Source organism: Callorhinus ursinus, unplaced genomic scaffold (assembly GCF_003265705.2).
Source record: "Callorhinus ursinus isolate GAN/ISIS: 27379988/994484 unplaced genomic scaffold, GSC_fseal_2.0 scaffold27, whole genome shotgun sequence".
In the NCBI taxonomy this organism is placed as follows: Eukaryota; Metazoa; Chordata; class Mammalia; order Carnivora; family Otariidae; genus Callorhinus; species Callorhinus ursinus.
The window spans coordinates 22,285,475-22,297,429 of record NW_027397089.1 but is presented as its reverse complement, the minus strand read 5'-3'; the positions used below and the strand labels follow the sequence as shown (position 1 = coordinate 22,297,429).

The window sequence follows — 11,955 nt, the reverse complement described above, 5'->3', positions numbered from 1 at the left end:
AGACACAGTGAGAGAGGGAACATAAGAAGGGGGAGTGGGAGAAGGAAAAGCAGGCTTCCCGCTGAGCAGGGAGCCCGATGAGGGGCTGGGACCATGACCTGAGCTGAAGGCAAACGCTTAATGACTGAGCCATCCAGGCGCCCCGGGGATTTAAATTTCTTTACTAAAAAATAATGCAGTGCTATCAACTGAATTTTTATTTTGAATAATTGGGGAGTTCTAGAAATAATTTAATTTTAAAAGAAAGATTTTATATTTTGAAAAATATTACATAACACACTCAACTTATCAGAAACCAGAACCACACTGAAAACAAAGACCAAAATATATTTTTTAAAAGTACTTATATAACACCAGAAATTGACAATTAATTTAATGATAAAGATATGAAATCATAAAATGATAAATAAAAGTATAGATCATTTATGGAAGAACACTGTTGGTACAAACCACAGAAAGATCTATGAATGTCAAAGACAGTGCAGGTAGCTTTAGTTGTATAAGGAATTCTAATAAACCAGTGTAATTTCATAATTCAGTCAATGAGCTGTGCAGTTAGTGAAATCTGAAATTACTCTTCGCTCTCAAACTTATAAAGTATGACCTTTATAAAGTTACTTCATGTCTAGCTACCTAGTTTTTACTAATCCAAAATGGGAATTAAAATAAAATATACTGCAGGGGCGCCTGGGTGGCTCAGTCATTAAGTGTCTGCCTTCAGCTCAGGTCATGATCCCAGGGTCCTGGGATTGAGCCCCGCATCAGGCTCCCTGCTCAGCAGGAAGCCTGCTTCTCCCTCTCCCACTCCCCCTGCTTGTGTTCCTTCTCTCGCTGTGTCTCTCTCTGTCAAATAAATAAATAAAATCTTTAAAAAAATAAAATATAGTATAATGCATATAAAGCAGCGTATCTTTTAAACTATGTAACATAATTCATTAGACAGGAGTGTCTTTCAGTATTGAATATCCTTTTTTTGCCAAGTTTTGATATGCTTTTAAAAAAGTCTTTTGAGTGTTTATAGTTAAGTTTAAATTAGCATTTTGCAGAAGGTACCTCATCTTGCTTTTTATGAAAAATCAAATTGTTTCCATTCATCTATGCAAATGTATGAGGAATTATGTTTGACCGTTATGATTTAATGGACCATTTTAAGAATCTATTTTTTAATACTGGGCTAAATATCAAATAGTATATATAATTATCTATAACTGATGACAAATCCAAATTAAGTGTTCCTTGTTTTAATGCTTATGGCTTTCACTTGAAATTATATTGATTTGCAAACACAATTATGCCTGTGTATATATACTTAATTACTTCTCCACAGGTAAGAATTTGGATATTTTTAGAAGTTCTCCATTATATTTCAAATTCATTTTCGTCACTCTGAATTGTTGGAATAAAGATACAAATGTTCTCTGTGATTTGATTGTATATTTGTTGTGCCTCAGGTGCATCCCATCCAGCATTTGTATCTCCCACTAAATGAGGTGGCTAGTAGAGAGACGGCAGAGTAGTGACACATACCTTCTGTTGGCCAGAGAATTGGCCATCTTCCAGTGGGAGACCAGGTTACCCTTGTAAACAGACAATATCTGTGGTCTTCACGGACTGCTGGCCCCGTGAGAGCTCAGAGTGAGGCAATAGTGGAAAGAGTAGATTCCTCATCAATGTGTCACTTAAAATTTGAACAGGAAATTCTTACAGTTGGGCTATTTTGAAGCCAGTGTATCTCATACACACCTACAGAATGTAGAGACTTTGAGTTTGTAGTGTGTCATTTAGTTGGTACCTTGGCAAGTGCTCCTGAGAAATTTTTATGTTCCAGAAGATATGGGTCAGAGACTTGACCACCCAGGCTGTTAACTTGCTTTCATCTGAATCACAAACACTGAGAACCTAGCCCTTGTGAAAAATATCTTAGATGTTTAAGTTTTACTTTTAAAAAAGGTTGCTAAATCTTGGCATTACATACTTCCTTCTTATGACCTTGCTATGTCATTTCTATTATACCGAAAATATTCTAAAATCATCGCCCTGTTAACAGGTATTTAATGATATTTGACACTAATTCTGAAGACTTACTACATTTTCAACTTTACTGTTGCTGTCACAAAGACATCAATTTCCAAACTTATCTTTTTAAAAAGATTTTATTTATTTGAGAGAGAGAGGAAACACGCACAAGTGTTGGGGGGGAGGGCCAAGGGAGAAGGAGAAGTGGACTCCCCACAGAGCAGGGAGCCTGAAGGAGGGCTCAATCCCAGGACCCTGGGATCATGACCTGAGCTGAATGTAGATGCTTAACCCCCCAGAGTGAACTACCCAGGCGCCCCTCCAAACTTATCTTTTCAATTTTTCTGCCTTAGTTTTTAATATGCATGCAATCAATTTTGTTATTTGTAAATAAGTTATTTAGGTTTCTGTTGAAAAAACTAAATATAACAGTGAACAATATTGAATAATAACACTATACCAGAGATTTGAATATTAAATAATTACTCATATTACTCATTGAGTCATCCTCCAATGATAACAAGTTGTTTCTATTTTAATAGGAATATTTGTTATGAATGATAAATGCCTACATCTAAGTATAGAGGGGGAAAATGAATGTAAGTTTTGAAAATTTCACTTAACTGAAAAAATTGGGAGATGGCAGAGAAAGTAATTTTAAAACAATTAAATGATACATGAACACCAAAGATAAAATACATATATTTTTAAGATTCTATTGATTCATCTGACAGAGGGAAAGACAGTGAGAGAGGGAACACAAGCAGGGGGAGTGGGAGAGGGAGAAGCAGGCTTCCTGCTGAGCAGGGAGCCAGGCGCCAGGCTTGATCCCAGGATGCTGGGATCATGACCTGAGATGAAGGCAGACGCTTAACGACTGAGCCACCCAGGCGCCCCCAAAAGATAAAATATTAAATTACTTAATACATCAATAGAATTCTTTTCCTTTTTTTTTTCACATTGTTGGAATTGATTTGCCAATACTTTTTTAGGATATTTGCATGTATATTTCTTTTGGTCTGTAGTTCTGTTTTTTTTTTTTTTTTGTAAAATTGGGTGACAATTTAAATTTTATTTTTATGTATTTATTCATAATGATGTATAGTTGGCATACAATATTCTATTAGTTTTAGGTGTAGACATAATGATTCAACACTTATACACATTATGCTATGATCATCACGATAAAACTCATTATCATCAGTGTAGGAGGGTTCCCCTTTCTTCGCATCCTCGCAAACATCTGTCCTTTCCTAACTTGTTAACTTTGGCCATTCTGACGGGTGTGAGGTGGTATCTCATTGAGGTTTTGATTTGGATTTCCCTGATGCTGAGCGATGTTGAACACTCTTTCATGTGTCTGTTGGCCATTTGGATGCCTTCTTTGGAAAAATGCCTGTTCATGTCTTCTGCCCATTTCTTGATTGGATTATTTGTTCTTTGGGTGTTGAGTTTGATAAGTTCTTTATAGATTTTGGATACTAGCCCTTTACCTGATATGTCATTTACAAATATCTTCTCCCATGCTGTCAGTTGTCTTTTGGTTTTGTTGACTGTTTCCTTTGCTGTGCAAAAGCTTTTTATCTTGATGAAGTGCCGAGAGTTCATTTTTGCCCTTGCTTCCCTTGCCTTTGGCAATGTTTCTAGGAAGAAGTTGCTGCGGCTGAGGTCGAAGAAGTTGCTGCCTGTGTCCTCCTTTAGGATTTTGAAGGACTCCTGTCTCACATTTAGGTCTTTCAACCATTTGGAGTCTATTTTTGTGTGTGGTGTAAGGAAATGGTCCAGTTTCATTCTTCTGCATGTGGCTGTCCAATTTTCCCAACACCATTTGTTGAAGAGACTGTCTTTTTTCCATTGGACATTAATAAAATAAAATTAAAAAAAACTCATTACCATCTATCACCATACAAAATTAATAAAATTGTATTGACTATATTCTCTATATTGTAATTTATATCCCTGTGACTTATTTATTTTATAACTGAAATTTTGTACCACTTACTTCCTTTCACCTATTTCAGCCTCCCTTGTCCCTGCTCCCTTATGGCAACCACAACTTTGGTTTCTTTTTTTTTTTTAAAGATTTTATTTATTTATTTGACAGAGAGAGACACAGCGAGAGAGGGAACACAAGCAGGGGGAGTGGGAGAGGGAGAAGCAGGCTTCCTGCTGAGGAGGGAGCCCAATGCGGGACTCGAACCCAGGACTCTGGGATCATGACCTGAGTCAAAGGCAGATGCTCAATGACTGAGCCACCCAGGCGCCCCCAACTTTGGTTTCTTTATATGAGACTATTTCTGTTTTGTTTGTTTTTAGATTCCACATTATCAGTTGAATCATATGATATTTGCCTTTCTCTAATTTCACTTAGCATTAAAACTTCTAGGTCCAACAATATTGTCAAAAATTACAAAAATTTTATTTTTTTATTACTGACAAATACTCCATTGTGTATATGTATGTATATGTAATATATATATTATTTCTTCTTTATATGTTCATCTATAGTTGGACATGAGGGTTGCTTCCATATCCAGGCTATTATAAGTAATGCTGCAATAAATATAAGGTGGTTACATCTCCTCAAGTGAATGTTTTCATTTTCTTCAAATAGACAGCCTGAATGGATTTTCTGGATATTATGTTATTTCCATTTTTAATTTTTTTGAGAAACCTCCATACTCATATGCATTGTGACTACACCAATTTACATTCCCAGAAACAGTGCACATGGTTCGTTCTTCTCCACATCCTTGCCAATATTTGTTATTTCTTGTCTTTTTGATTCTGACAGGTGGGAGATGATAGATACCTCATTGTGGTTTTGATTTTCATTCTCCTGATGATTAATGATGTTGAGAATCTTTTCATGTGTCAGTTGGCCATCTGTATGTCATCTTTCAGAATATCTATTCAAGTCCTTGGTCCATTTTTTAATCACTTGTTTCTGTTCTTTTGGTGTTGAAATGTAGGAGTTCTTTAGGTCTTTTGGATACTAATCACAGGTTGGATATATCATTTCTAAATATCATCTCCCATTCAGTAGGCTGCCTTTTTGTTTTGTTGATGGTTTCCTTGGCTCGGCAAAAGCTTTGTGGTTTGAGTCGGGAGGAGCAAGATGGTGGAGGAGTAGGAGACCTAAATTTCATCTGGTCCCAGGAATTCAGCTAGATAAGGATCAAACCATTCTGAACACCTACAAACACAACAGGAGATTGAAAAAAGAATAGCAGCAACTCTCTGAACAGAAAAGCAAACACTTTCTGAAAAGTAGGACGTGCAGAGAAGTGAATCTGAGGGGATATTCGGGAAGATAGATTGTAGAGGAGGGGGCCTCCGTCAACTGCTACTGACAAGTGATAGAGCAGCGGAGCACAAAATCAGAACTTTTAGAAGTCGGCTCTGCTGAGGGACGTCACTCCAGTGGCTAAGTGGGGGGGGTGGGAACCCTTGTGGAACAGTGTGGTCTCAGGACCCTCGGGGCCACAGAAAAACTGGGGGTGCCTGAGTGCGGCAGAGCTCCCAGGTATCCAAGCAGAGAAGCTGGCTGCAGAGATGGAGCCGTGGAGTGGGCTCTCAGCTCAGGGTTGCCATAAACCATGATCTGAGGCACAGTCAGGCCACTGCTCTTCCAGGAGGGACCCAACAAGCAGCAGATTGGGGAAAAACTCCCCTTCCTCATCCGGGAGGAGCAACGTGGGAGCGCACTGCAAGAATCTGCAGGGTTTGGAGACTCCAAACAAGGTCGTGTGCCAGAGATAGAAACGCTTGGTCACAGGCCGGGTGAGCATGGAGTGTGGCTGGAGACTGGGGAGATGGGAGTGATTGACTGCTTTTCTCTGGGGGCACACTGAGGAGTGGGGACCTGAGTTCTTGGCTCCTCCAGGGCAGAGATTGGGAGGCTGCCATTTTCACTCTCATCCTCCAAAGCTGTACAGAAAGCTTGCAGGGAAAAAAGCTCCTGAGAGCAAACCCAAGCAGATTACTTAGCCGGGACTGGCAAGGGTGGGGCAATGCCGCCTCCGGCAAAGACATCTAAGAACCATGGCAACGGGCCCCTCCCCAAGATTAGCAAGAACAACCAGCCAAAACCAAGTTTACCAGTCAAACAGAATGGCAGAACTCCAGCACTAGAGGAATACAGCACATAGAATTCATGGCTTTTTCCCCATGATACTTTAGTCTTTCAAAGTTAATATTTTTTTAACTTTCTTTACTTTTTTTTTAGAATTTTTCTTTTTCCCTCTTTCAACCAACATCTTATCAATCCCTTTTTTTAAAAAAAATTTATTTTTCATATTTAGAGCCATATTCTATCGCTTCATTGTAGTTAACCTTATTTTTGGTGTATATATATATATAAGTTGTTCTCTAAAATTTTGGGATACAGTTTCCTCTAACAGAAAAAATATACTCTAAATCTCTAGTGTATGGCTTTGATCTAGTCTCCTGTCTGATCACATTCTCTGCCCCCCCCTTTTTTTTTAAATTCTCCTTTCTTTTTTCAACCAAATTCTTATGAATTACTTTTATAAAAAATTTTATAATCTTCATCCTCACAGTCATAGTCCATTGCTTCATCGTATTTACCTTATTTTTGTACATATATAAGTTTTTCTTTATTTAAAATTTTGGGAGGCACTTTCTTCTAACAGACCAAAATATGCCCAAAATCTAGTGTGTGGCACTGATCTATGCACCAGCCTGATCATAGTTGATCATATTCTGTGTTTTCTTTGATTGTTTGTTTGTTTTATCTTTTTCTTTTACTTTTTTCTTTCTTTCCATTTCTTTTCCCCAGGTTTCAGGTCTCTTCTGATTTCTTTACTGTATATTTTCTGGGGTTGTTGTTACCCTGATAGCATTTGTTCTCTCATTCATCTATTCTCCTCTGGACAAAATGACAAGACAGGAAAAATCACCTCAAATAAAAGAACAAGAGGCAGTACTGACTGCCAGGGACATAATCAATAGAGACATTAGTAAGATGTCAGAACTGGAGTTCAGAATGATGATTTTAAAAATACTAACTGGGCTTGAAAAAAGCATGGAAGATGTTAGAGAAAACCTTTCCAGAGAAATAAAAGAACTAAAATCAAACCAAGTCAAAATCAAAAAGGCTATTAATGAAGTGCAATAAAAAATGAAGGCTCTAAATGCTAGGATAAATGACACAGAAGAGAGAATTAGTGATATAAAAAATCAAATGATGGAAAATAAAGAAGCTGAGAAAAAGAGAGATAAACAACTACTGGATCACGAGGGCAGAATTGGAGAGATAAGTGATACCTAAGACAAAACAATATTAGACTAATTGGGATCCCAGAAGAAGAAGAAAGAGAGAGAGGGGCAGAAGGTATATTGGAGCAAATTATAACAGAGAACTTCCCTAATTTGGGGAAGGAAACAGGCATCAAAATCCAGGAGGCACAGAGAACCCCCTCAAAATCAATAAAAATAGGTCAACACCCCGATATCTAATAATAAAACTTAGAGTTTCAGAGACAAAGAGAAAATCCTGAAAGCAGCTCGGGAGAAGAGATCTGTAACCTACAATGGTAGAAACATTAGACTGGCAACAGACCCATCCACAGAGACCAAGCAGGTCAGAAAAGACTGGCATGCTATCTTCAGAGTACTAAACCAGAAAAAATATGCAGCCAAGAATACTATATCCAGCTAGGCTGTCATTGAAAATTGAAGGAGAAATATAAAGCTTCCAGGAAAAACAAAAACTATAGGTATTTGCAAACATAAAACCAGCCTTACAAGAAATATTGAAAGGGGTCCTCTAAGCAAAGAGAGAGCCTAAAAGGAACAGACCAGAAAGGAACATAGACAATATACAGTAACAGTCACCTTACAGGAAATACAATGGCACTAAATTCATATCTTTCAAAAGTTACCCTCAATATAAATGGGCTAAATGCCACAGGCAAAAGACATAGGCTACCAGATTGGATAAAAAAACAAGACCCATCGATATGCTGTCTGCAAGAGACTCATTTTAGACCCAAAGACACCCCCACATTGAAAATGAGGGGGTGGAAAACAATTTTCCATGCTAATGGACATCAAAAGAAAGCTGGTGTGGCAATCCTTACATCAGACAAATTAGATTTTTAAACCAAAGACTATAATAAGAGATGAGGAAGGACACTATGTCCTACTTAAAGGGTCTATCCAACAAGAAGAACTAACAATTGTAAATATCTATGCCCCTACATGGGAGCAGCCAATTATATAAGCCAATTAATAACAAAAGCAGGAAACACATCAACAACAATACAATAATAGTGGGGGACTTTAACACCCCCCTTACTGAAATGGACAGATCATCTAAGCAAAAGATCAACAAGGAAATAAAGACTTTAAATGACACACTGGACCAAATGGACTTCACACATACATTCAGAACATTCCATCCCAAAGCAACAGAATACACAGTCTTCTCTAGTGCTCATGGAACATTCTCCAGAATTGATCACATCCTAGGTCACAAATCAGGTCTCAACCAGTACCAAAAGATTGGGGTCATTCCCTGCGTATTTTCAGACCACAATGCTTTGAAACTAGAACTCAATCACAAGAAGAAAGTCAGAAAGAACTCAAATACATGGAGGTTAAAGAGCACCCTACTAAAGAATGAATAGGTCAACCAGGAAATTAGAGAAGAATTTTAAAAATTCATGGAGAAAAATGAAAATGAAAACATAACTGTTGAAAATCCTTGGGATGCAGCAAAGGCAGTCATAAGAGGAAAGTATAGTGCAATACAACCTTTCTCAAGAAACAAGAAAGGTCTCAAACACAACCTAATCCTACACCTAAAGGAGCTGGAGAAAGAACAGCAAATAAAGCCTAAACCCAGCAGGAGAAGAGAAGTAATAAAGATCAGAGCAGAAATCAATGAAATAGAAACCAAAAGAACAGTAGAACAGATCAACAACACTAGGAGCTGGTTCTTTGAAAGAATTAACAAGATTGATAAACCCCTGGCCAGACTGATCAAAAAGAAAAGAGAAATGACCCAAATAAATAAAATCATGACTGAAAGAAGAGTGATCACAACCAACGCCAAAGAAATACAAACAATTATAAGAATATATTATGAGCAATTGTATGCCAGCAAATTAGAAAATCTGGAAGAAATGGATGCATTCCTAGAGATGTATAAACTACCAAAACTGAACCAGGAAGAAATAGAAAATCTGAACAGACCTAGAACTACTAAGGAAATTGAAGCAGTCATCAAAAATCTCCCAACAAACAAAAGCCCAGGGCCAGATGGCTTCACAGGGGAATACTACCAAGCATTTAAAGAAGATTTAATACCCATTCTTCTGAAACTGTTCCAAAAAATAGAAATGGAAGGAAAACTTCCAAACTCATTTTATGAGGCCACCATTACCTTGATCCCAAAACCAGAGAAAGACTCCATCAAAAAGGAGAATTACAGAGCAATATCCTTGATGAACATGGATGCAAAAATTCTCACCCAAATACTAGCTAATAGGATCCAACAGTACCTTAAAAGGATTATTCACCACGACCAAGTGGGATTTATCCCTGGGCTACAAGGTTGGTTCAACATCCGCAAATCAATGTGACACAATACATTAATAAAAGAAAGAACAAGAACCATATAATCCTCTCAATAGATGCAGAAAAAGCATTTGACAAAGTACGGCATCCTTTCTTGATCAAAACTCTTCAGAGTATAGGGGTAGAGGGTACATACCTCAATATCATAAAAGCCATCTATGAAAAACCCACAGTGAATATCATTCTTAATGGGGAAAAACTGAGAGCTTTCCTCCTAAGGTCAGGAACACGGCAGGGATGTCCATTATCACCGCTGCTATTTAACGTAGTATTAGAAGTCCTAGCCACAGCAATCAGACAAGAAAAAAATAAAAGGCATCCGAATCGGCAAAGAAGTCAAACTCTCACTCTTGCAGATGATGTGCAACTTCATGTGGAAAACCCAAAAGACTCCACCCCATAAATGCTAGAACTCATGCAGAAATTCAATAAAGTGGCAGGATATAAAATCAATGCACAGAAATCAGTGGCATTCCTATACACCAACAACAAGACAGAAGAAAGAGAAATTAAGGAGTCGATCCATTTTACAATTGCACCCAAAACCATAAGATACCTAGGAAGAAATCTAACCAAAGAGGCAGAGAATCTGTACTCAGAAAACTATAAAATAGTTATGAAGGAAATTGAGGAAGACACAAAGAAATGGAAAAATGTTCCATGCTTATAGATTGGAAGAACAAATATTGTGAAGATGTCAATGCTACTTAGAGCAATCTACACATTCAATGCAATCCCCATCAAAATACCATCTACTTTTTTCAAAGAAATGGAACAAATAATCCTGAAATTTGTATGGAACCAGAAAAGACCCCAAATAGCCAGGGGAATGTTGAAAAAGAAAAGCAAAGCTGGTGGCATCACAACTCCGGACTTTAAACTCTATTACAAAGCTGTCATCATCAAGACAGTATGGTACTGGCACAAAAACAGACCCATAGATCAATGGAACAGAATAGAGAGCCCAGAAATGGACCCTCAACTCTACAGTCAGCTAATCTTTGACAAAGCAGGACAGAATGTCCAATGGAAAAAAGACAGTCTCTTCAACAAATGGTGTTGGGAAAATTGGACAGCCACACGCAGAAGAATGAAACTGGACCATTTCCTTACACCACACACAAAAATAGACTCCAAATGGTTGAATGACCTAAATGTGAGACAGGAGTCCATCAAAATCCTAAAAGAGAACACAGGCAGCAACCTCCTCAACCTCAGCCACAGCAACTTTTTCCTAGAAACATTGCCAAAGGCAAGGGAAGCAAGGGCAAAAATTAACTCTTGAAACTTCATCAAGATAAAAGGCTTTTGCACAGCAAAAGAAACAGTCAACAAAATCAAAAGACAACCAACAGAATGGGAGAAGATATTTGCAAATGACATATCAGGTAAAGGGCTAGTATCCAAAATCTGTAAAGAACTTATCAAACTCAACACCCAAAGAACAAACGATCCAATCACGAAATAGGCAGAAGACATGAACAAACATTTTTGCAAAGAAGACATCCAAATGGCCAACAGACACATGAAAAAGTTCTCAACATCACTCGGCATCAGGGAAATCCAAATCAAAACCTCAATGAGATACCACCTCACACCAGTCAGAATGGCTAAAATTAACAAATCAGGAAATGACAGATGTTGGCAGGGATGTGGAGAAAGGGGAACCCTCCTACAGTGTTGGTGGGAATGCAGGCTGATGCAGCCACTCTGGAAAACAGTATGGAGGGTCCTCAAAAGTTGAAAATAGAGCTACCATATGACTCAGGAATTGCACTAGTGTGTATTTACACCAAAGATACAAATGTAGGAATCCTAAGGGGTACATGCACCCTGTTTTTTATAGCAGCAATGTCCACAATAGCCAAACTATGGAAAGAGCCAAGATGTCCATTGACAGATGAATAGATAAAGAAGATGTGGAGGCGCCTGAGTGGCTCAGTCGTTAAGCGTCTGCCTTCGGCTCTGGTCATGATCCCAGAGTCCTGGGATCGAGCCCTGCATCGGGCTCCCTGCTCCACCGGAAGCCTGCTTCTCCTTCTCCCACTCCCCCTGCTTGTGTTTCCTCTCTCGCTGTGTCTCTCTCTGTCAAATAAATAAATAAAATATTTTAAAAAAGAAGAAGATGTATATATATACAATGGAGTATTATGTAGCCATCAAAAGGAATGAAATCTTGCCATTTGCAATGACGTGGTTGGAACTAGAGAGTATCATGCTGAGCGAACTATGTCAATCAGAGAAAGACATGTATCATATGACCTCACTGGTATGAGGAATTATTAATCTCAGGAAAGAAATGGAGGGTTGCTGGAGCGGTGGGTGGTGGGAGGG

The 11,955-nt window shown here is 38.2% G+C and overlaps 1 protein-coding gene across 3 annotated transcripts in view; it reads right to left on the bottom strand.

The window, feature by feature from the left end:
• Nucleotides 1–11,955, bottom strand: part of KLRK1 (killer cell lectin like receptor K1) — a 264,238-nt gene that overhangs the window by 49,949 nt on the left and 202,334 nt on the right. The window lies entirely within an intron of this gene.